The 24,693-nt window shown below is 51.4% G+C and overlaps 1 protein-coding gene across 21 annotated transcripts in view; it reads left to right on the top strand.

The window, feature by feature from the left end:
* The window catches only part of drn (doctor no), a 150,590-nt gene that overhangs the window by 65,621 nt on the left and 60,276 nt on the right, over positions 1–24,693 (top strand). Inside the window, exon 1 of one of the 21 annotated variants that reach the window (XM_071661148.1) lies at positions 4,766–4,915. The exons of 15 other annotated variants lie outside the window; for them this stretch is intronic. The gene's annotated coding sequence lies outside the window, so the exon portion shown is untranslated. Of the gene's footprint in view, positions 1–4,765; positions 5,450–6,322; positions 8,185–24,693 lie in introns of those variants that run through there. 5 more of the 21 variants (XM_071661162.1, XM_071661165.1, XM_071661153.1 and 2 more) reach the window with 5 other exon arrangements.

Below are 24,693 nucleotides of genomic sequence, written 5' to 3'. Positions count from 1 at the left end.
GACTTGAAAGTGACGGCACGAGACTTGAAAGTGACGGCACGAGACTTGAAAGTGACGGCACGAGACTTGAAAGTGACGGCACGAGACTTGAAAGTGACGGCACGAGACTTGAAAGTGACGGCACGAGACTTGAAAGTGACGGCACGAGACTTGAGTGGCTGTGTTTAACGGGGGAAGGCCCTTTTTTCCTGTGTAAAGGGCAAACAACCACCCACACACACACACACACACACACACACACACACACACGGAGTTGGGAACGTAGATTGCCCCGTTGCGTAATGGTGGTGTGAGGGAGTCTGCCGTTGATATACCAAGGGTGTGGTGTATTGTGGCGAGACCAGCTGGTGTGGTGGTGGGTACATGAGGGTGACCTCTCGGGGTGGTGTGGGTACATGATTGTTGATATTCTCTCCTCGGCATCGTTGGATCGATGACCGCTGACGTCATTTTACTTGGCGCTGTGGGTCTGGGCAAAAGGGGAGGGGAGAGGAGGAGGGGGCGGGGGATATTCTCATGGCAGTTCGGTTAGAGGGAGGGTTGGGGGTTGGTTGGCTGGCTGGCTGGCGGGGACCCGCTCGAGGGGAGGATGGGGTGGGGGTGAGCTGATGTGGGGGAGGTGAGCTGGGAGGACGTGACCCCTAAGGTAGGAAGGTGGCAACAAGAGGAGAGAGAGAGAGAGAGAGAGAGAGAGAGAGAGAGAGAGAGAGAGAGAGAGAGAGAGAGAGACTGTCTGGTGATCTTGCTCATGCAGAAGTTATCGATCCTCGGCTGTGTGTGTGTGTGTGTGTGTGGCCCAGACGGTGGTGGTACGCTGTCTGCTGCTGGTGTCAGGTGCAGGGACCAGCCTCACCTCGTCACAGTCGCCTCAAGAATGTGTGTTGTGTGTGTGTGTGTGTGTTGTGTGTGTGTGTCACCGGGTACACGTGACCCGGTGGAGGCCGTGTCGTCACCTAGCCCGGAACTGTGTTGTCCCATCTCATAAAGTTAACCAGACTCTTATGGATGACGGTTTGACGTCGCCGAACGCGTTCGTCTCAGTGTCCTCGTGTCGGGACATCTTTTAGAGAGCAGAGATTCCATGAAGATTATACTGATTTTTTTGAGATACGTGAACCCTAAATTGCGTCACGTATTTCCTGTTTTCATGTGTCCAGTGGTATGTTGGGTTCACGAGTTTTCGTGGACTCTGAGGAAGCAGACGGTTGAAGAAGTCTTGCTCTAGATACGATGGAGAAAGAGGCAGACCATTCCAGTTCATCCCCTAGATCCATTGGAAAAAGAGGCAGACCATTCCAGTTCGTCCCCTAGATCCATTGGAAAAAGAGGGAGACCATTCCAGTTCGTCCCTAGATACATATGAGAGAGGCAGCCCATTCCAGTTCATCTCGCCGGTTAGCTTTGGAGTTGCTGTTTCATGGAACCCTCGTACCTTTGACGCTCCGTCTTGCAAGCACAGCGGGTTGGCCAGACGAAATATTCGCTCGGTATATTGATGATGTCCGGAACTTAAAGATATCAGATTTTCCTGCACATACTTTGCTGAAATACTCCAGAAGCCACTTAACGATATGAAAGAAACTCGCTGTTCGAGGTTTGCGAACCGTGAGAATGTGAGAGAGAGAGAGAAGAGAGAGAGTCTTGTTTTTTAGTGATGGCGGTAGAGAAAAGGTGCTAATCAACAGGCCAAACGTCAGACTAATTGCTCTTCAAGTATATGGGGCAAGACGTCTTTAGATGAAGACAGTGCCATACTATATAGGTATTGATCCTTCGTGAGCGACCCTGTAAAGTCATTTCTTAATCTCTCGGACAACCCTTCGTGGTCGTAGATGAGCGCATGTTGAGGCTTAGCACGTAAGTGCAAGATTATCAGTAAACCTTGGCTTCGGTCTGTTTTGCCCCTTTTCATTGATTGACTTTGGTTCCTGACGCGTATGTGGATCAGTTAAGGAGTTTTCTTTCTTCCCCCACACCCACTTGGTGTACCATACCTCTCTCTCTCTCTCTCTCTCTCTCTCTCTCTCTCTCTCTCTCTCTCACATTGAGGTGAGGTGAATACGAAGGTAGGCTTCCGGGACCAGGAGCAAGTGGCTGTTGTAACTTGGGTCTGGCACAGTCCTTCCCCAACACGTGCTGCCTGCCTTTAACACACCTTCCCCCTACACACACACACACGCCACCTGGCCCTCCTTTGTCTTAGCACCATTGTTCACCTGGCTGACCCACTGACCTTTTTTTCTCCAAGGGGGGGCATGTCATCTTGTAAGACCCCTGCCCCGGCCATACGTCAGTCGAACCTAGTCTTCCCATCTGGATTACCCCTTTGCTGTGTGGTGTCCAGATCATCATCTGTGTGTGCTTCCGGGAGTGATTTCATGGGGAAGGACGAGATCAAAGGACGGTTTCCAGCAGGGAGGGAGGTGGGTAGGGGGCATATGTGGCACGTGCATTGCCTAGTCTCCTCCCGCCCGGCCGGACGTGCCGTGCCTGAGGACCTCCTGAAGTAGCTTAAGGCTGGTTGGGTACCACTCGCAGTGTCAGTCAAGAGGAGGAGGAGGAGAGGAAGTTCAACCGCTGCTGAGGGTTGACACGGCCATTGATAAGAGTACGGACCGCCATCTTTTCCCTCCCTCCCTCCCTACCTATCCCCAGGCTTTGTTCACATCGGGTGCCAGTCACTTCTACAGCAGTCAGTGTAGTGGTGGTCGGCTCTCTCTCTAGAAAATAATCGCCAGTTAATTGATGATCGAGTTGCCAAAAGGTTCACTTCTTAGTGCTTCTGTAAAGTTGTAGATTTACGGAAGTCTTCTGAATTTCATCATAAAGTGCCACAGGGTGCATTTCCAAGGCTTATAAAGTTCTTTTGATCCATAGATCAAAAGTAGTATAGTAGTAACAGGATATATGCATGTGTATGTGGCTATGTAGGGGTTGTGTATGGTAAAGGGCAAAGTGTAGCACCCATTTTTTCACTTTTTTCATGGCGCGTTGACATTAGACTCCTGCTCCCTTGTTTGGTAGATGTGCAATGTCCTCTTTGTGTATGTTGAGGGTCGTGATAAATGGGTATGATAGTGATGGCTGTGTGTTGTTTTGAATGGTAGTGCTGCTGATAAAGCAGGGGAATGGTTAGGGAGATGAGCATTGTTGGGTTTGACTTGGATGGGGAGATTATTATGGTAGGGTTTGATGTGAATGGGGAGATAAAGTATGGTTGGGTTTGACGTGGATGGGGAGATGAATTATAGTGGGGTTTGACGTGGATGGGGAGATAAGTATGGTAGGGTTTGACGTGGGTGGGGAAATATAATGAGGTTTGACGTGTGGTTCGTGGCTGGTCATTTTGGCTAGGCTGATGGAGGGTCGGGCTGGATGACTGGCTTGGGTGTAGGTTGGTTTGGTAAGACGGGGTTGTAGCGGTGGATAGGTGAGGGACGTCAAGGATCGTGGATGTTGACGGTGGATTGGTGGTAGGTAGGGTCGTCTCGATAGGCGGATAGGTCAGGTCGTCATAGGTGGTTTTATGACGGTATTGAGTGTCGTAGTCTCTCCATGGATCAGGTGGTTCGGTGGAATGGTGGATGGGGATGTAGATGAGTGGGTTGAATGTTAGCAGGTAGCGGAGAGCTGACTGTCGGGTCAAGTGTGGGTTTGGGAGACTGAGTCTTGAAGGGGGGTTACGGCCTGTGCTGATTGGGCTAATCGCGTGGCGGCAGGAGGAGAGGGTTCCGTTTTAGGGTCGTCCATGGTCGTTAAGAGAGGGGGTGAGGTTGTTTTCGGCCGCAATGAAAGTAGATGGTAATTGGAGAGGAGGGATGGTGGATGGAATGTTAATGCGGTAACAAGCGGTGGATGGCGAAGAGGAGAAGGTGGTGGTATCAGTGTAGCTGGCGAGTGGAGAGTGTGGCGATGAATGGTGGTGAATGACGATATGGTGTGTGGTGAGGGATGGTGGTAGCTGCCCGTGCTTGGTGGTGTGTGTGTGTGTGTGGTGGGGGTCGGGGACCTCATGATAGTATGGGCCTATATTGATCGTCGAGTTGCACGAGAGTCTGCCTACCCCCCCCCCCCCCCCTTCTCCGTAAGGTATTATCGATCACGTAATAGACCGTGGTGAAGACGGAGGAGGGGGAGGCCTCCTCTCCTCCTCCTCCTTCGCCAGCCCACCGCCGCCCTGGGCTCCCCATCCACCCCAGGCCGCGGGTGTTTTTTTTTTTTTTTTTAACAGGATCCTCCGCAATAAGGTTGTGTGTTGCAGTTTACCGCGACTCTCCCTCGTTGGAGATCGAAGGTAAATGCGTTGTGGTGGCGGCGTTGGTGGAGGGACAACCCACCCCCACTGACTCTGTGGTAGTGGGGGAAGGGGGATTATTGTTACCCAGTGGCCCGGAGCGGAGAGGCCGGAGGGCAGGCAGGAGGCCATGAAGGAGCAGGCACGGCAGGCAGGCGTCTCGCAATGCGCCAGGCAGCAGCAGGAGTAGGAGGAGCTGGAGCCGTGCTGCTTTAAACCGTGATCGATATATCCCTCGTTCCGCGGCGCGTCCTCCGTTGGAGCCTGACTGGCTGGCTGGCTCACTAGCGGCCGTGTGTGTGTGTGTGTGTGCGTGTGTGCTCCCTCACACCTCCCGCAGCTAAATGCCCAAGTGTTCACTTGCTCTATACCCTCGTATGTTATATGTGCACGGCTCGAGTTGGCCCCGACTCGAGCCGTGGCAAATAACGCAGGGCTCTGTGGTACGTCCCTGGGAAGCTGAGTCAGAACCTGGTGCGCATGCGCTGTCCGGGCCTCGCTGAAAATAGCAGGTGTAGCTAGCACCAGTCTCTCTGTAGCGCTGTGACGAGAGGGTACCGCTGCCTGGAGTTTACTCGTCTCTCCTCTTTCTCTCGCCTCAACCACAAAGTTTAAGCAAAGGTAGTTGTCCCTGGCGTTGCTTTGCACTCCCCACGGGGTGTAGTGTTGGTCGAGGCCATCCGTGTAGTGTTTGTGGCCACACAATAGCGAGTGAAAGTGGGTGCAATTTGATGCAGGGTCTATGGCTGGCTGGTCGGACCCAGCAGCCTGTCCGCTGATGTGGCCAGTAGGCCCAGGCCAAGTGCGCTTTCCGAGGCCTGGCCAAGCTGGTGAGGGTGGTGGTGTGGGATGACTTGGCCCACTGTGCTTACCGCGAAGGAATGCACGGACGCCATCAAGGTGCATTTAACAATAGTTTACGCAAGTAGAGACGTCTTTGTTACAATCGCAGCGTCGCCCCTGCTGGAGCTGGCTTGGGAGGCGACTCAAGGACGCCCTTTGTGCGCCCACGCCGCCACGCCCCGCCCGAATCACCTAACGCCCTTAGGGGTCATCGTAAGAAGCATCGCATGGGGCGTCCAGTGGGGCTTCAAGAGTACCACCACCGGGTAAATCTACGCCGAAACCCCCCGTCTACAGGAAGTGGCACCCGAGGTCCGTGGAGACAAAGCAGGTTCTGTGTGTGTATGTGTGTGTGTGTATCTTGAGTTGGCTGCCTGGAGCTAACCGGTTTCCCCAGGACAACTCTTGCACTAGCAGGGACAGACAGGCGTGATCAGCTGATCCGCTGAGCTTTCACGAGAGGGAGGGTGGCAGCGGAAGGTGACTTGCTGCTGGTCTCATGGTCTTTAAAACCCTCTCCTGGGCCTTACTTCCGAAATGTGTGTATGTGTGTGTGTGTATCACAGCTGCTAGGTGATCCCCCGCAGGCTGGCCCTTCAACAAGTACCCTGTCCCTCAAGGATCATGAAAAAAGCAGTTCTTCTTTGCTTACCAGAACCCATCGTCTCTTGGGAACCTCACGAGAACCCCCTTTATAAAAAAAAAAAAAAAAGGAGGGGGTTTTCTTCGGAAGAATTCCTCGTGCCACAGTGTGTCCTCGGAAGAATCTCCGGGTCATTTAAGGCCCTTGCAAGAATGTTCGACCCGCTGGTGGGGGGAAGGGGAACGCGTTTGAGATTCGTCGTCATACCAGGGACCCCTCGCAGACATTCTGTCTGCCTCGGACCATGGCAAGAATTGCGCCTTGGATCGTGAATGCCAGTCATGTCCTTTTAAGAAGCCATAGGAGCGACTTTTTACAAAAAGAGAAAAAAAAGATTCGCTCCTTTATGTACCCTTCGAAGAAAAACATCAGACTGTAAGAATCAAATAAACTGGGAGTCTTTGATCTCGTCCTATGCACTGGCGATGTACAAGAGGCGTTGATCTGATGACAAGGACCTACACAGAAACCTTTAGCAGCAGATGCTCTTAAGAACTCTGCGTCACCGACTGAAGCCTTCAGTCCTCCTCTGGCTGAGGAACCCTCTGTAAAACCTCGCCCCTTCCGGGAGGGGGAGAAATCCTCCACCAGGCCAAGAGACCTCCTAGCCTGAACCTTGGCCCCCAGCGGGACTTACCCGGTAAGGAACAATGAGAAAATTGACCAGGAGAATCCTTCGCTGAAATGAAAGACAAGAAAAAGAAAATGTGTTCCCCCCCCCCCCCGGTGCGCGTACGTAGAACTTTGCCTCAGCTTTAAGCATAATAGTCTTGCCACACACACACACGCACCTTAGCAAGAAGCACCGCGCGAGAGTTCCCCCAACTAAAGTTGTTGCTGGAACAAGGCCGACGTGAAAGATGCCTCGTGTGTCAGAGGGAGCCTTCTACGAAACTCGAAAAGTCCCTCCTGTATCCTCTTCAGCCTCCTCCACCCGCCTCACGAACTAGCCCTGGGAGTCCTCTTGGAAGCCCTAGGAGGCCCCTGCTGGGAAGGCTGGTCGCTTCAGACTTGAGAATATTAACCCATGATGGATTGTCATTGTGAACCAATCTTTTGTCCATCGAGAGCCCTCGCCCCGTCAGACCCCAAGAAAAGAATCCTTGCCCCGGCAGGATCCTTTGCCAGGCATCCTTCTCCCAAGGAGACGTCGAAGCTTCGTCTTGCTGGGGGCTGCTTTCAGGTGGTTCTTCGTCCCTGTAGGAGGACTTGAATCCTTGCCCCAGCCGGGGACTCTGACACGAGCCGTCATCTCCCCAGCAGGAGGCCGCGATTAAATGCTGGCGTTTCCGTCGCCAACATTCTTGGCCACATGAGCGACCTCCATGCCAAGAATCACGGCTTGCCAAGGGGGCCTGCACGTATTGTGGTGGTGGTGGTGGCCTTCATGATGGCTGGCCCGGCAGCAGGTGTGGACCGGGGCGAGGAGCGTGGTAACCCGGGATGTAGGTGGCCCTCGCAAGAAACCCTTCCCCCCCACTTGGCCTGCCTCTCTGCCTGCCTGGCAGCTGTGGTGGTGCTGGCTGGCTAGCACGTCAGATGGCCAGCACCACACCGGACGACAACCCATCTCTTCCCCAGGACCTATCACCCCCAACGCCTCAAGCCATACCAGTACACACCCTCGATATTAAGAAAGAAAATGGTTAAGATATGTGACGAAAAGTGCGTATGGTTTTCCTCTGTGTTGAAAAAGCCAAGAAATATATGAGAAACTCAGTGGTTCCGATTGCGAGGAATTGTGTTTTAGTATATATATGTGTGTGTATGTGTGTGTGTGAGGAGCGGCGGCGTGGTGTCCATGGAGAGGAAGCGGGTGATTACCGCGTCTGGTACACCCCTGGCGAAGGTTCACGCCTCGTTGGCTGCATCGCTTCCCTTAAGGTCCCCCTTCTTAAAACCGAGATGCCCCTTGGGGAGGGTGCACTGCCTGCAGACTGGAGAGAGAGAGAGAGAGAGAGAGAGAGAGAGAGAGAGAGAGAGAGAGAGATCAAGTGGCACCGTTAAGAGTGTACAACGTGTTGCCCTCAGCTGACACATCTGGCCCGGAGCCAGGCAAGACCAGTCAGTCCTCCTCCCCTCTCCCTCCCACCCCTTCAATCTAGGATTTAAAAAACACGCCCTGACTGCTTGAATGTCGGGAGGCCAAGCGCGCTCTTGAGCCCCTCAAATGTTGTTGATAGGTCAGCTGGTGCGGCCGAGCAAACACACCGCCTGGCCTGCCCACGGCTGTGAAATGTTGATACTTTGGCGGGATCACGTAGTGTATTGTGGCTGGCTGGTGGTGTGGGTGGGGGGAGCGGCCTCTGCTGCTGGGTAGGTCTAGGATATGGTGCCGTCCGGATGTGTTAAAGTCGGCCCGGCTTGGGAGGCGGTGTGAGACGCCTCGTCCACCAGACCATAAGTATTTGCAACACCCGTTTTGTTAAGTCTTCATTTTGTATCGTTGAGTCCTTAGATGGACGCTATGTTCCTGTGCTATTATTATTATTATTATTATTATTCTTTATTTAGTGTTGCATTATGTAGTGTATTTGTATTGCCACTTTTGATATTGGTGTATTAATGTAGTAGTACTAATTGTTGTATGAATGAATTTGTTTATTCATTACATAGTACTTGAATAGGTAGTTAAAGGAGGATTGTTTTGGAGAGATGGTCACATGTTGCTTTCTGGGGATGTGTGGTGTTGGAGGTGTGTGATCGGGGGGGGGGGAGGAGTGATGGAGGAAACTGTTGGTGAAGGGGTGTAGTTGTGCGGTGTTGGAGGGGCAGTGGTGGTAGTCGACGACTGGGTGTGAGGGGGAAGGTGGTGGTGGTGTGTGTGTGTGTGTGTGGGGGGGGGGGGGGGGGCTCGCTTCTATAGCCCTTCATTACGCCCTTAGCATTGGGTCCGTTATGTATGCACGGGCCGCTTGGATCAGACCCATGTAGGTTCGAATCTAGGTCGCGGCTTCCTGTCCGCAGTCCACCCAGCTGTTTATCCTCCCCCAAGGGCTTTCCGATAGAATGGGGACGTGATATTAACTAGGGTGGGTGTGTTTGTGAGTATATATATATGTGTGTGTATATATATATATATATATATATATATATATATATATATATATATATATATATATATATATATATATATATATGAGTTAAGACATGACACATATATACAAGGTTAAGGTTACGGGGCAACACGAGTGTAAAAAAGCTCCCCGTAAAGCATCAATATTTTTCTTACATTCTCTCTCTCTCTCTCTCTCCTCTCTCCCATTGATTGCCTGGAGTCTGCCTTTTCTTGCAGGAGTTATGGGTAAGAGCCAGAATTCGTAGACTTTCAAATGACACTTCTAAGAATACCACCATTGCCGTGGAAAGTAACTTGACAGGGGTGTAAATTTTGTATGCAAGGTTACTTGGTTTTGGTGGGGGGGGGACCTCATTCCCCCCACAGCCTGGGCTGGGCCAAGGCTGTGGTGGGATTGGGTCGTTGGTTCACTTAAGGTGTTGGATGCCACAACCATAAGGCCTACATAGCTCCCTCCACAGCTTGGGTTGCTTGGTACACTTCCTCACCACAGCTTGGCTTATCTGGTACACTGTCCCTCCCCACAGCTTGGCTTGCCTGGTGTAATATGCCTTCCCACAGCTTAGCTTGTCTGGTAAAGCACCTCATTACTTGGGAAAGTCACTTCGGAACCTGTCCCTCTCCCACACTCGTGTTCACCACTTGTGTGTCTGTGGAAGAGAGGCTCGCGAGGCGTGGTTCATGGGCGTGCCATTGCTGGCGAAGGGTGCGCGTCTCTAGCCACCGATACCTCTCCTGTAGGTGGTGTTAACTGGTGTTGGTCATGGTGGAAACTTGCTATAGTCACGGTTCCTCTGCCTCCGATTCAGTGGTGAACGTCCCTCCTAGTGATCTTGGCCAGGTTGTGCATCCCTCTTGGTGATCTTGGCCAGTGTGAACGTCCCTCCAGTTGATCTTGGCCAGTGTGCACGTCCCTTCCTAGTGATCTTGGCCAGTGTGTGCGTCCCTCCTCGTGATCTTGGCCAGTGTGTGCGTCGTTCCTCGTGATCCTGGGCTCTGCCTACGTACTTCCTGGGTCCCGTGTGATCTTAGGCCGCCCCCCCACCCTCCTCCTCTGGCCGTAACCTCCCGTTAAGTTCCTCCAGTGTTGTGGCTGCCAATACCTGGTGCCCCCAACTCTCGATTTCCTCCTGTAGGTTCTCGGTCCCGTTATATCGCTCGGGTTGCCTCTGCCGTGCCTACTTCAGTATACAGATGTCGTTAATTATTGAGAGGTGTTTTGTGGATTTGTGATTGTATGAAGTTTTCGAGATTCTATGTACTTTTTCTTCCCCTTGAACACGACGGTAACGACCCTTGGGTATGACGACCTGGCCTTTGACCTGACGCGCATGCCATTGTACCCTTGGTCGTGCCATCGTGTTCAGGGGGTCGACCCGCTTCCCAGTGTTGGTTACCGTCCGTCGTGTTGGTTATCAGTTTTAGTTATCGTGTTACCCCGGTGGCTGGTGGTCTGATATCGCTGGCAATGGCGACTGTGTTGTGGGATAGTGATGGGCATTGATGATTGTGGTGGCTTAGGTTAGTGATGGGCGTTGGTGATGGTGGCTTAAGTGATGGGCATTGATGATTGTGGTGGCTTAGGTTAGTGATAGGCGTTGGTGATGGTGGCTTAAGTGATGGGCATTGATGGTGGTGGCGGCTGAGGTTAGTGATGGGCATTGATGACGAGATGACAACGGTGTGTGTTGGGCATTAGCCACTGCACCCACTGCACATCACACCCCAGACATTGACACCAGACTTCGATGGTTGTGGGTGCAGCATGGCTGGCCAGAAGGGAATGTCACTGTGAAACGAACTTTTCTAAGGCGTAACAAGTGTACCGTCCAGTCGGTAAACAGTTGATTTGGAGTCTTTATGTCCGCCATGTCATGCGTTCTTCTTGTGTATGATTCTTGTACAGCCTATGGCCTGCATATCTCAGAACATCGAGGTAATACCCAGATTTTTCAAATTTCTTTGTTTTGTGCACGTGTTTGTGTGTTTGTGGAGGTAAGAGTGGCTGAGGCTGTGTGTGTGTGTGTGTGTGTGTGTGTGTGTGTGTGTGTGTGTGAGAGAGAGCCCCACCTTGAAGCAGATCTCGTTGCAGCGCACTTCTCGACCAAGGTCTTGTAAACAAAATACAAATTACATTTAGCTTTATTGTCTGTAGTTCTCTCCTGGTTCGTGTGACTGGCACCGCGGTGCGTCGGGGATGTGCGACTGTAGCTAAACGTTGTTAGATGTAAAGGTGTGTGTGTGTGTGTGTGTGTGTAGGGGGAGGGTTAGTGGGGAGGACTGTGAGGCCTCAAGGTTGATGGGAAGGGGGGGCGGAGGAGAGTGTAAACAGAGTAGCCTTGATGTGAAGGTTGACGCACACTTTGCCCAGTCACCTTCCCTCCTCCTCCTCCCCTCCTTCCACACACACCTGCTGGTCCCAGCTACTCTCCACCCTCCTCCAATACCACAACAGACATGGCCCACACCTGCGCCCGGTACTTTAGGAGCGATGTACCTATCTTGTATGCGAAACTGTAGCTGAGGTACCCGGCGATGCATGGGGTAAAAATGACATTCATTGAAAAAAAAGTTTAAAAGGTGGCCGTTTAAGGCCACGCTCTGGTGTCTTTGATGTAGAGTCGCCCTCGTGTAATACATTGAGGCACGTAGTTCGCCTGTTTTGAACGAGTGCAGTGAACTAAGGCTTGTGCAAAGCAGCCTCGGATGGCCTCGCAAGGCACATCGAGGCCAATGTGTGGTGGCTTTGAGCCTTGGCCAGATTCTGGAGTTCTTACTCCCGGATTTTGGAGCCTTATTCTCTGGCACGGGTCGGGTGTGACATACACACGAGATGTAAGACGCAGCGATCTCCCCTGTCCCGTGCACCCTTGTTGCCCGACCACCTCCACCTCGACGGCACACGACCCTCGGATACGATGGCCTGGCCTCTTGACCTGAGCTTTAAGGATTGGATCGAAGGCCAGGCCATCGTTCCCAGGGGGGGGGGGGGGTGCATCGTCGGGCTCGAGAGATTAAAGGGCCCCCCTCCCCCCCCTGCATCTTGCCAAAGCTCGAGTCTCGTACTACCCCGTCTCTCTAAGAGATGGTCTCGTACCACACACATCTCTCCTTAAGAGATGGTAAGAATGGTGGAAGAGGATGAGTGGGACATTCTTAGTTTTTTGGGGGGGCTTTGGGATGGTGAAAATGGTGGAAGTTGATGAGGGGGACATTTTTGTTTTGGGGTGTCCACAACACCAGCGTCATCGGTGGGTGGGTGTGGTGCATCCCCCATGCACGAGGGTGATGTCTGTGGATGGGCCATCCAACCAACCAGCCACCTAACCATCCAGCCAGACGTGACCATGGGGGTAATTGTGGTGCAGCAGGTGCTTCAGCCTTGTGTTTGTTGGGGGGGGGGGGGTGGTATGTGGAGAAAAAGGTAGGGGTGTGTGTGTGTGTGTGTCCACTTGTTTAGTGGAGTCTTGTGTATTGGTGGCATGGCACAATCGCTGTGGGGAGGGGACCTGTAGTGGTGGTAGCCTCCAATGCACTGTTGGCACGAATTTCCACCACCATTGTTGGCAAGTCCCATACATACACACACACTTGCGTGCGCCAGGAAGGGGGGGGGGGGGAGAGTGTGACCCGCTTGGCGTGGGGACACAAGGGTGAAAATAGCATCCGAACTTCAACGGGGTGGTTGGTGCTCACGTGATTACCCCGTGATTGGACGGTGGCCTTGTTGCGATTCGAGACGAGTGGATTGGTTTGGTGACGGTGCTCGCTTTGATTAGGGGGGGGGGGGCAATAATCAGTAACTGGTGGATGGTGACCTTGCGACGCTGGATGGCTCTGTGATTGGATGATGGCCATGAAAGACCTGATGGCGTAGCCATGAGGCCTTAAGGACGTCCGCCCCATTGCTTGGTCACGTAACTGTCGAAATTATATGTAAATGTATATATTTATTTTTTTTCCTCGCGTTCGTGGTGGTGGTAGGGAGGCGAGAGACGGTGGTCGAGTGCCAAGTCATGTTCCCAGGGTTCGAGTCTCGGTGGATCGCAGCGGTACAAGTGGTTGGCACGTGTTGGAAGCCCCCCCCCCCCCACCCTCGAGCGCGTGTTCTGGGAGGGTCGTTCCTCCATCGGAGGGTCTGTGATGTCGTGCGCAAGAGTGTCGCCCCGCCAGTGCGTGCCATGGGGTCGTGCTCTGGTGTCCTCCCGTCTTCGCGTTGAAAACAAAAAATGATTTGTCGTACCACGAGAGAGAGAGAGAGAGAGAGAGAGAGAGAGAGAGAGAGAGAGAGAGAGAGAGAGAGAGAGAGAGAGAGAGAGTCACTGGTTTGCGTTACGGTTCTCCCACGCGCGCGGCGATGACGGCCGCAACTTGTCCGAAAGTGAAAAGCGTTGACGAGTGGGAACTTTTCCTCCCGCGCCTCTCTCTCTCTCTCTCTCTCTCTCTCTCTCTCTCTCTCTCTCTCTCTCTCTCTCTCTCTCTCTCTCTCTCTCTCTCTCTCGCCGATGGAAGCGGCGAGAAGCGGGAGACCCTCCTCCAGAAATCCTTTTGGTTGCCCGTGGGAGCTGACGTGGAGGCAAATGTGTTGGCACCATTTTGGGCGCCGGGGAGTGTGGCTGTCGCCAGTGATCATGGTCGCGGTGGGAACCGACAGCTGTTGGCTGGCGGGCATACCTATAGCATCCGCGAGTCGTCGTACCGTCAGGGTGTTGGTATCCGATACCCCCGCCGCCCCCACGTACCATCAGGGGGTACCGTCACAAGACGTAGCCTCCATGACGTACCGTAAGGGGGGGTGTAGCATGCGATATCCATTGTACCGTCAAAGGTGTAGTAACGCCATCCAACAGTCATTGTACCGTGAGAGGGAGTGTGGCGTTCGCAGGTAAATGTGGCAACAGATCGGTCAACAGTACGGACTGGTGGTACATACAGAATGACGTCACCCAGTGATACGGTCATGAGGGATATTTACTTTAACATATTAGGATAGTACGCAGTGGTGCGCGTGATACAGTATTTGCTGATAACCATGAGGGAAAATGAGACGTGGTAAGTTCCCAAAATGCACTTACGTGTTATCTCCCCTGACGATGTGATCATTGCACGAAAGTGCACTTGGGAACTTAACGTGTTTCATTTTCCATGTAGTCGTCAGATGGAGGTTTCTCCCTTTCCCTCCCATCCATTCCGATGGGAGGGCATCCCCTTGTGAGTACATGGTCCAGTAAACTGTTCGTAGTGGGTAGTCAGCGTGTCATTCGCAAGGGAGAGAGAAACATCTTGGCCAACTCCATTGTAGGTGCGTGTGTGTCTGTGTTGGTGTCAGATGGAGCTGGCTTCCTATATACATATGAAACTATAATGTACATTTTCTTTTCCAGGGTGTAATTATTTGCGTTTACAGATATGAATTGTACTCTTTAATTGTCCTGTATATATTATTCAAATCTCGCTTCTGAACTTGAGGGGAAATGAGGATTTTGCGTTTTGATACGTCTTGTCTCGCTTTCAGTAAGTGGACTTGGCACATTCTTGATACTGTAAAATTAGACTGAAATGTACTCAGTTTTCTATAGCTGGAAGACCCCCCATAGGTCGCTCCTCGCAGCAATGTTATTATTTTAGTGGGTCAGCTTATATATATATATATATATATATATATATATATATATATATATATATATATATATATATAAAGAGGGAAGGAGAATTAGAACAGTAGAAAAAATGACTTTGAGGAGAACCATGTGGCCACACCAACAGAAACCGTAACAGTGTTGGCAGAAGGGGTTGTCGGAAAGGGATTAGTTGGTAGGATTTTGGTCATTATGTAGTTACACAGTACGAGTGTAAGCCTCCCATCTCCAGTGGTGTGGAAGTTGCCCCCCCTTAAAGGGGAACAATATTGTTGGCGTTCGTCTGGACTCGTCCTAATGTACTGATTTTTTTTTCTTTTAGGAATGATATACTTTTTGATATATATTTTTTCATGTATGGGGGGTTGGTCGGATAGGATATGAAGTTAGACATGATTGATATTATCCGAATGACACATTTTGAGTTAGATTTGAAGTATTGGAATGAATAGATTTAGGGTGTTATTTCTGTTGCCTAAATGAGAGTTTGTAGGAAATTTTCACAATGAGTTTTGTAATAGTAAATTTTCGCATTGAGATCATGTAGTAAATTTTCGTGCAGCAAAACGTTTGACATGATGGTTTGTGGACAGCTGTGCTGTTATTTTTTTTGAGGGCGACATATAAAACAGTAGTTGTCGCCGGTGTTGTAATACTGCATATGTAATTGAGGTATATAATCTTAGGTTAGTTTACTTGGAGTTGTAATTGTTTTCTTATGTAGATCAAAGATTTTGTGATTTTTTTTTTTTTTTAAGTCTTTGTCATCTCAATTTGTCTTACATGTTACGGCATCTATTGCGCCAAAGAGGGTTGTTTGGCGGCCGTTTGAAGGCGTAGAATTCCTCATTATCATGGATGGATGAGGAGGGAGCCACTCTCATTAGCTCTTCAATTCATTGCTTGACAGAATGAGTGTGAGGAACTTTCCCGTTTGCTGTCGGTTGTGAGGCGCGAATGGATGGATGTCGGTGTGACTGCATGACAGCTGCTCGCCAGATCAGTCGAGCTAGTCTGATTTTTGGCTTGTCTCCTCAGTGTCCCCCAGGGAGGAAGACCCATCGAGTCTCAGGGCCCGAGACTCGTTGCGTCAGTATTTCTGTGGGTCACTGAATGGCATAGCCTTGGGTCAGGCTGGCCTCCTCGTGTGGGGTTTGGGTTTTGGGGAGGTGGCTTCCTGGGTTTTTCTGGGGGGTTTGTAGGGGGAGTGAATGGTGGGGGGGCTTTTGATTTTTTTTTAAAGGAAAACCTTTTTTGGGGTGGAGTTGCCCAAAAAGGTGGTAAAAATTCCCTGAGGGGGTGTGTGTTTTTGTGGTGAAGGAGTTAACGTATGCATCTGTCTTGTGCGAAAGGGGTTTAAAGTATGCATCTGTTTTTGGGATGAAGGGTTAATGTATGGTCTGTTTTTTGTGCGAAAGGGTTAATGTATTGGATTTTGTTTGTGCGGGAAAGGGGTTAATGTTTGATCTGTCTTTATTTATGGAGTTAGTTTATGTGTCTGTCTTGCTCGAAGGCGTTTCTGTCTGTCTGCTTGTAAATAGGACTAGGGTCATGTTTCGTGGCTTCTTTACTAAGTGGGGAGTTGTTGTTTTTGTTGTATTGTGAACGAGGGATGAGTGGTGTAAGGTTTTATGTGTGATGGTAAAGTGAATGTTTTGGGTTTTTGCCTTTTATCATTTTTTATCACTGTGTGAATGTCGTAGCTCAAAATCTCTCTTAGTGGTTTTGTAGCCCGATTCCCCCTCTTCTCTTCTCTCTCCTCTTTTCTCTCTCTCTCTCTCTCTCTCTCTTCTTCCTCTCTCTCTCTTTGCGGTTTTCCGTTGATATGGGCCCTTTTTTGGCATGTTGGGTTAGGCTCTCCGAGGTGGACAGGACCCTTTGGAAACCCCACTGGGAGATTTTTGGGGCGAGAGGTCCGTTGACCATACTGGGAGGGGGGGGGGTGGGTTTAGAGGCCCCTTCCCACTTACTTTTTCCCCCCGTTCCCCCCACTACCCTTTAAGGCCCTTTCCCTATTGGGCCTTTTTAGGGCCACTGGGCCTCCCCAGAGGCCAAAGTGGACCACAGGAGGGGTCAGAGGCCAGTGGACCGAAAAAGGGCGGGGGGCAAAAGGCCACGTGGACCGTACTGGACGGGGTCAGAGGCCACGTGGACCGTACAGGACGGGGTCAGAGGCCACGTGGATCGTACAGGACGGGGAGGGGAAAGGCCTCTGGGCCTCAGGACGGGGGCAGAGGCCACGGGCCCACGGACGGGGGGGGGAGAGGGCCCCGTGGACCACAGGACGGGGTCAAGGAGGGCCCCTTTGGGCCGGGGAAGGACGGGGGACGGGGGCAAGGCCCGTGGACCTATTTGGGCGGGGTCAGAGGGCCCCGGGACCGCACTGGACGGGGGATGGGGTTTTAGAGGCCACGTTTTTCCAATTGGAGGGGTAGAGGCCACGGGACCAAGGGCCCGGGGGCAGAGGCCATTTGGCCACTTTGGGCGGGGGGCCCGAGGCCCGTGGGGCCCATTGGGGCGGGGTCAGAGGCCCGGTGGACCGGACAGGACGGGGGCAGAGGCCCCGTGGACCACTGGACGGGGGGGGCAGAGGCCCCGTGGACCCCTAAAGGAAAGGGGTCAAAGGCCCCGTGGACCGAAATGGACGGGTGTTCATACCTGGAGGGTAGAGAGTCCAGTTTAAAAGGGATATAAGTGAAGATCACAGTGTTGCCTATGTCACCGTCGTAAAGCCATGAGTGTTCTTGATCATGGGGACGTGACTTGGTGTGTGTATGTGTGTGTTTGTGTGTGTGTGTCTGTGTGAGAGTTGATAAGAGCCCCCGAGGACCTGCAGTATGTCGTGTAGATAGGAACCGAGTTGACAAAGAGATAAACAGAGGAAATGGTGTCTTAAGACGTAGGCAGCGTCTTAATGGTCAATAATTTCTCGGTAGTATGTATGCTTGTACTGCATTTTTTTTTTCTTATCAAACGTTCTATAATTCTTTGTCCGATGAATTGTCGATTCCCATAATGTTTAGATTTAAGCATGAATGTAGTGGAGGATTAATGTTTTAATAAGAGATCTTTTCTGTTCTTGTGAAGGATTCGCCAGGTGCACAGTGTACCATTGTTGTTCACATTGACACCATTAGAATGTCGTCTTTATATGCTGTATCACTAGATAGCATTGCCCCGCCAGTAGAGGGACGATAGATAGCTGAAGTGATCATGTAAACAAGTTGGCCCTGGTCGTCCGTGGTGATGTGTAGGGGGTTATTACGACGTGGGTCAGCATGACTTGTGTACGGCTGTCGAATCCACCCTCTGTTCCTCCGTACGTTATGCTGGGTCATGCGGCAACCACCTCCTCCTCCCAACCCTCCCTCTCACCCACCTCACCACACATTGCGTAATGGCAGCTGCAACGCCCGAACACACACACACCACACACACCTGTGTCGGCATTGGCAGCATGATGAGGTGGTGGAAGCCACGGTTGACAGCGGAAACATAGGATGTCGTTAATATAATAAGTACAAAAAGAAAAAAAGTTACTGACATCGGTCGAGACCGGATGTAAGAAATAATTCAGGGCAGTCGGTCGTGGAAAAATTGATCAGAGAAAAAAAAAAAGGTAATCAAATTCTAATTAAATTCAGATGAGATTAGCCATATTATGATGGGTGCTTGGGGAAGAGGTAGGGTTCCGACGTACGGGGAGAGGGGGGTGGTTGGAGTTTCCGACGTACGGGGTGTGGGGGGGAGAAGGGGCGTCCGACGTACGGATGACGGAGAGGGAAGGGTCCTACCCCAGTGGTATCAACGTGCAGGGGCGTGGGAAAACCTGGGAAAGTCATGATTCAGGCTTCTTCCCAGCCAGAGCCATGGGGGTTGGACACGGGCCCCGGCAGTCAGGAGCTCCTCCGAGTTAGGCATGTCTCAAGTCAGTCCTGACCAGCTCTGACCAGGTCCCTTGTAGAGCACGTCAGAGCCAGGTGTATAGCAGTTAGCCCTGGCGCAGGCCCTTGGCATAGCACGCTTGAGCCAGGTATATATAGCAGGGAGCATAACTCTCCCCCCAGATCCATCACTTCTGCCTTCGATTGATTTTCTCTTGTTTACCAATCGTGTCTCGCTCAGACACGCTCTTTACAAGATACGAGACACGAGTTCGATTCCGCCAGGGCCGTGTTACGTTGTATTCTCAAGTCCGATACAGCATACCGAGCTGGGCAGACACGCGAGTCTCTGTTGTTGCAAGTGCGGTACCGAGCAGCCGAGCTGAGACATGCAAGGATGTGTGTATTGCGACTCGTGTTCCGAGTGCCGAGCCGTGCAGACAAGGCAAGGAAGGACCTGTATGAGCGCGTCCGATATTGGTATATAGAAGGGTAGCAGTGCGGTAAGATAAGAGCGATCCCAGGGCGGGGGTGTCGGTGCCAGCAACAGGGTCATGATATCCGCCCCCGGGGTCGTCATGACCCTGTTAAAAGGCACGACGCCACCTGCCCCACACTGGGTCGTCTTGACCCAGCTGACGTCGCTTGGTACCCCCGGCAGGAGACAACACAGGAAGGAATGTACGGTATTAGGAAATCCTTTATAGACTTAACATTTGCGTCTGTCGTTGGCGGCTTTCGTGCACATCCGTGCCGGATGGTTCGAATTTCTGGCCAAGTTAGTGTGACCAAACCATTGTTTCAGTCGGCTTTATATATATGTATTATATATGGGGGATGCACCGTAATAACTACTTGGTGACACCTTTCTTGTCCAGCAGCCATATAAGCCTTTGTTTACACGTCGACTTTTAATTAATCACCGCTTCTGGTTTAACTCTCTCGCTCCTGTGTCTTCCTTGACACCAATTGCTGTTTGGGCATATAAGAACGGCTTTAGGAAAGCACACGGGAACTTCTCGAACCGATCGCTTCACTATGCGCCGACCAGCACAGCTGCCCTTATTGCTGGTCATACGCTCATTACACCTCCACTTTAGCTCGAATTGGGTCGTAAGACTTGAACAAACAGGGCATTACAGTCTCTTAGCCCCTAAAGATATATGAACATTGTATCCACTTTCACGGTTCTTAATAACTTGCATCGGCAGCTGTTGCAAGTAATAATCCGATCCTTTCGTACTGTGAACCGTCCCAGGACCAGTTATTGTCCTGGGACATTCTCTTAAGTCTTTCAGAACTGTTGCGGTGGACTCGCAAGACCCTCCCCCTCTCCCTCCCACCGTGACCTACTTCAGTAATTCATGTGTTCGTCCCCTTCTCCGTCGTGAATCAAACCGCTGGGTCCTTCATGTAAATAGATGCGCGCACACCTGGCGCTTCTGAAATGTTGTTCTCCCACGATAGTCTTCTCATTGTCCAGGCAGGACTGGGTCACGTAGGCCACATTTCAGACTGTGTACATTGTGTGTGTGTGTCTGTGTGTGTGTGTGTGTGCGTGCCCTACGGTGACATTGCTCGGCTGTTCGAGTGGGTGGTGGTAGGCGGACGTGCTGGTGGTGTCAGGTGTGTACCGTGGCAGGCAGACGGGCAGATGCACACACCCTGATAGCCACAATACAATGGTGGAGGCGACACCCACGAGGGGAGGGGGATGGGGGGGGTTCCGTCGTCCATGACCGCGCCTCCCCCCCTTCCCCTCCCTCCCATCTTGGCGACGGAGGTGTGCGTGACGTCACGTGTGTGTGTGTGTGTGTGTGTGTGTCCTGCCACTTCGTCTGGGTTCCTAACGAAGAGAAGACTCCTCCGCCACCACCACCAGTGTGTCTCACGCTCCTGGCTGTGTCCCCTCCCCCCTCCCCTCCAGCTTAAGCTTAGTAAAGCTGTGTGCCTCGTGTGCCCTCCCATGCAAAGCCTCCCCCCACCCCACCCTCTCCCCACACCCCTCATAGAAAATCGATGGTGGCAGTGAGCGTTGCACGTGATGCATTTCTGAATATGTGGGCGAGAGAGAGAGAGAGAGAGAGAGAGAGAGAGAGAGAGAGAGAGAGAGAGAGAGAGAGAGAGAGAGAGAGAGAGAGAGTTAAACCTGACCTGTTGTGTCAGGCTCTGTCTCCCTCCCCTCCCACCCTCCCTTCCCACCCCGCGTGTGTCGCTCATGTTCATTCATGGCCGCATGACCTTCCTGTGCGGCGCCGATCCGTGTTCTCTCTGCACAGTTGTACGTTCTACTCCCGCTTTTCGGGGGGAGGAGGGGGAGGCGATTCTCGCGTATCGGTAAAGCTGTGTTGTGTCCAGAGCTTGAGCTGTGGGGTGGTGGGTGTGGGGTGAGAATGTACGGGAGAGAGGATCAGGATTGCTTGAGCGATCGCAGCAGCAAGCTGCTGTGGCGGCGGGGGTCATCAGGTTTGCGTTGGGGAAGGAGGACAACGAGGAGGAGGAGGGCAGGAAGAAGGGGTTTATGTGACGTTTAGACTTTAACCCTCCCCGTCCAGCATTAGCTGGACCCCTCAAGCGTGAGTCTCTCTCTCCCCCCTCAACGGGGTGGAAACGCTGTTGCAGTCATTTAAGGCTAGAAAACATGTACGTTTTTTGTCATTTGAATTATCGCCGGGCGACATTGTATCAGCAATGATGCCTAACCTAGATGCTGGAGCCGTGCCAGTCCCTCCCCCAGGATGGCTCCCGGCCTCACCCTCCTTATATTGCCCCCAGCTGGGAGCGGGAGGAGGTACGCATCGTTTTCTCTCCCGTCAAGGTCTGGTCTGGTCTTTTTATATATATATATATATGAATGATAACACTTCCTTGGCCATGGTTTGTGTGTGTGTGTGATGACCGGTCATCTCTGGGGCGTGCTGGGTCTCCTGTCTCTGCTTAACACCAAAGGGTTTCCCCCCCCTGCTGAAGTTGCCTGCTGCGTCCCGCTTCCTGCTTTTGAGTTATTTCTGGTCGACGTGTTACGGCTGCGCCGAGTTTGAGTCTTGCTTGTGACAGTGTGCGTGTGTTCGCCTATCGTCGTCCAGAGTCTTTTGTCATTGGTGGGCTTGGGAGTATTGGGTTGGTGTGGAATGTTCGAGGAGGGGTGGGTCGGGTAAGGGATAGGTATGTAGGTAGGTAGCTCTCTTGCCAACCAGGAGTGAGGGATTGGTAGGTAGGTAGGTAGCTCTCCTACCAACCAGGGGAGAGATTAGTAGGTAGGTAGCTCTCCTGCCAACCAGGAGTGAGGGATTGGTAGGTAGCTCTCTTGCCAACCAACACGCACATACATTCTTAAAAGAGTACCTCTGAAGGGCATTTGACGCCTCCTGCCGAACGTTGCAGGTGTGTTTTACGGAATGGTTTTGCTCCCGTAAGGCGCGAACGGCATTACCTCGCGTCAACGTAAGTTTTATACAGGTTAACGTAGATGTTACTGAATGATAACCAGAAAGCGTACGTGTCTACCAGCAGGTGTCGTGGGGGAAAGAAAAAAAAACAAACAAAAACCCGCACGGAATCCGCTGCCTGATACTTGATTTCGAACATAATCGTGGTGTTCTCAGAATCGGGATGACATCGGATGGTCGGACATTTCCGCTTTCATGCCAAAGGCTGACGACGCACTGCTAGTACACTGACGTCATATGGTCACCGTTTCGTATTTCCTTCCCTAATCGCATTCGGCTTCGTCCTTCACCCAACCCCAGCGTACTTATGGTACTAACCCGTCAAAGTTCTTTCAGCCTCCCTCACACCCATTCCCATGGTTAGTGTCGTCTGTAACGTCAGTTCTCATTATTATCATTCCTCGCTCATTCAGCCCTCGTTCACCCCCGCACCCCCACCCTCTACGCACTGTTAGGCCTCATACTTTCTACCAAATAGGCCTGTCGCATTCTTCCCCACCAGCTCCTCCTCCCTCTGGCCTTTCTACGCTTTGCCTATCAGACTCGGTGCCACACACATAAACCAAACCTCCGTACACTCGCATCCAGTGTGATGACTGCCGCCGTCCGTATATATCCGTCTGTCCACACCACAGCCTAGTGACTAGTCCATAGACGAGGCTTGCAACGCTTCTTGCTCACCCTGACCTTGTGTACCCTGGCGTCCTTGGGCCATTGATGCTCGCTGTACTACTGCATATATATTTATATACGTGTGGGGGGGAGGGGTGTGTGGACGGAGTGTCACTGATGTGACTGGCCTAAGCTGGTCAATGTTAAGGTTGGTGGCCTCTCTGCCTGGAAATTTGTTGGAGGCCCCACCCCCCTAGAAGTAAATTGCCTTTACCCTCTTTCATGCTTGGCTACGGCCCGTCGTCACGAACGGTATACAGTCGGGTCAAGGGCGGTAGTGAGTCTGGGTCACCATCGGCAGTAGTTACTGTACTAACATTGATAAACGTTATAGGTTATAAATAAAGTGACGATATGATTACTGGGTGACGTAACTACTAAAACCGTAGGTTACGTAAGCTGTATATATATATATGTGTGTGTGTGTATGTAAGATTCGATTTTGGTTTATTGATTTTGAACTTAGTGTGTCTGCTGAGGCTTCAACTTGTAGTTCCTTTAATGAAAATCTCATGTTGTTGATGTTTGTGGATGGTATAGTTAACTTTACTCGTGGATGTGGTTGTGCTAAGGATGTAAGTTAAGTGGTTGCAGTGGCGGTAGGAATTTTTGTGTGTTCTTTAAATCGTACGTATGGCACGGATTGTGGCATAATGACCGACATAAGTGGCTGAGAGAGAGAGAGAGAGAGAGAGAGAGAGAGAGAGAGAGAGAGAGAGAGAGAGAGAGAGAGAGAGAGAGAGAGAGAGAGAGAGAGAGACCGAGACCGAGACCGACCACGCACTTGCCAGCTGTACTATAGTGTCAGGCCCACTCCTAGCTAGGGGACGGGAGTTGGATGGACAGGTTACTGGCGAGGGACGACCACGCCACCAGGGTTATCGGGCTACCTCACTGCTTCCACCTTCGCTAATTCCCGCCCAGTTTCTCCACAGTCTCCCCCCCGCACGAAGGCATTGGCTGCACATATAAGTCGCCCACTTGAATGTTACAAGTTGACATTACCGTGTGGCAGCAAATCGAGGAAAATATGAGCGAAAACCAAGCTTGGGAGGGAGAAAAACAAGCATCTCCAAGACAGCAACACTGGGCCCGCCCACCATAATGAACCTGTGACGAGATATACTTGCTGGTGTGTAACGGGCAGCGCTCGACCAGTGTTTGTTTGCCATATGGGAATATATTGTAACACCGGTTCCTTCATCTGGGACAAACGTATTTGGTGATGGGGTGGGCGTGGCTATAGGTTGGGCACATAATTCGTCCAAAACTGTGGGTGCATAGTTGGCATGCCTCGCATGTTCAAGGCTATACAGTGGCGCTGAGTTGGCATGCAGTATTTTTTTTTCTTTGGGGGGGAAAGGGGGGTGTTGTTGCAGCAAGTTCTAAATTATTCAGATTTTAGGACTAGAGTTGAATCTTGGAGGAATATAATCAAAACATCAGTCCCAAAGTCTGGCTTATGAATAGACTAGCAAGGTAACTGTGCTGTGTTTTGAAGCCAGCTTAGCTTTGCAGTGTTCGCCTGAGTCATAGTCGACTTTTTTATGGTCTTGATTATTTGCTGTACGGAAATGGGGTGTTATTGCTCAGTGACTGTCATTACGACCCAAGGTGTGTTCATTTGATATTGTGAATTTGATGTTTAAAGATTTTCTTTGATATTTTGTCTGACGACTCTTGTAAACTACTGGTGTTTTGTGGATTTAACCTTCACCTTTGTCCCTCGTTTGCTGCCATTTACACACACACACACACACACACACACACACACACACACACAGGAGACGTCTTTCCAAGCGGTACCTTAGACAATTTCCCAAGAAGTGTTTGTTTGCTTTGGTCGCCATATTTGGCAAGAGCAAAATATTCATTTTGCGTCGGTAATAGATTGTTGACTGACCCTTCCCCTCCTCGTAACCTTACAGACCGAAGTACCGCAAGCAGGATGTGTTGACGGTGTGGTGGGATTGTGGTTGGCCGTGGACTATTCGTACATATGGGTTGACGTGCGCGTAATTGTTTGTGGACTTTTGATGAGCTCGACTTGTAAAAGATGCCATATGCCATCCAAGCGGCACGGTACGAACGGCAGAATGCCAGGGTAGCGGGTAGTGTGGTATTGGACGGGGTACAATGTTGGATACGAGAGAGAGAGAGAGAGAGAGAGAGAGAGAGAGAGAGAGAGAG

This window comes from Panulirus ornatus, chromosome 73 (assembly GCF_036320965.1).
Source record: "Panulirus ornatus isolate Po-2019 chromosome 73, ASM3632096v1, whole genome shotgun sequence".
In the NCBI taxonomy this organism is placed as follows: domain Eukaryota; kingdom Metazoa; phylum Arthropoda; class Malacostraca; order Decapoda; family Palinuridae; genus Panulirus; species Panulirus ornatus.
This window is presented reverse-complemented; position numbering and strand designations above follow the sequence as displayed.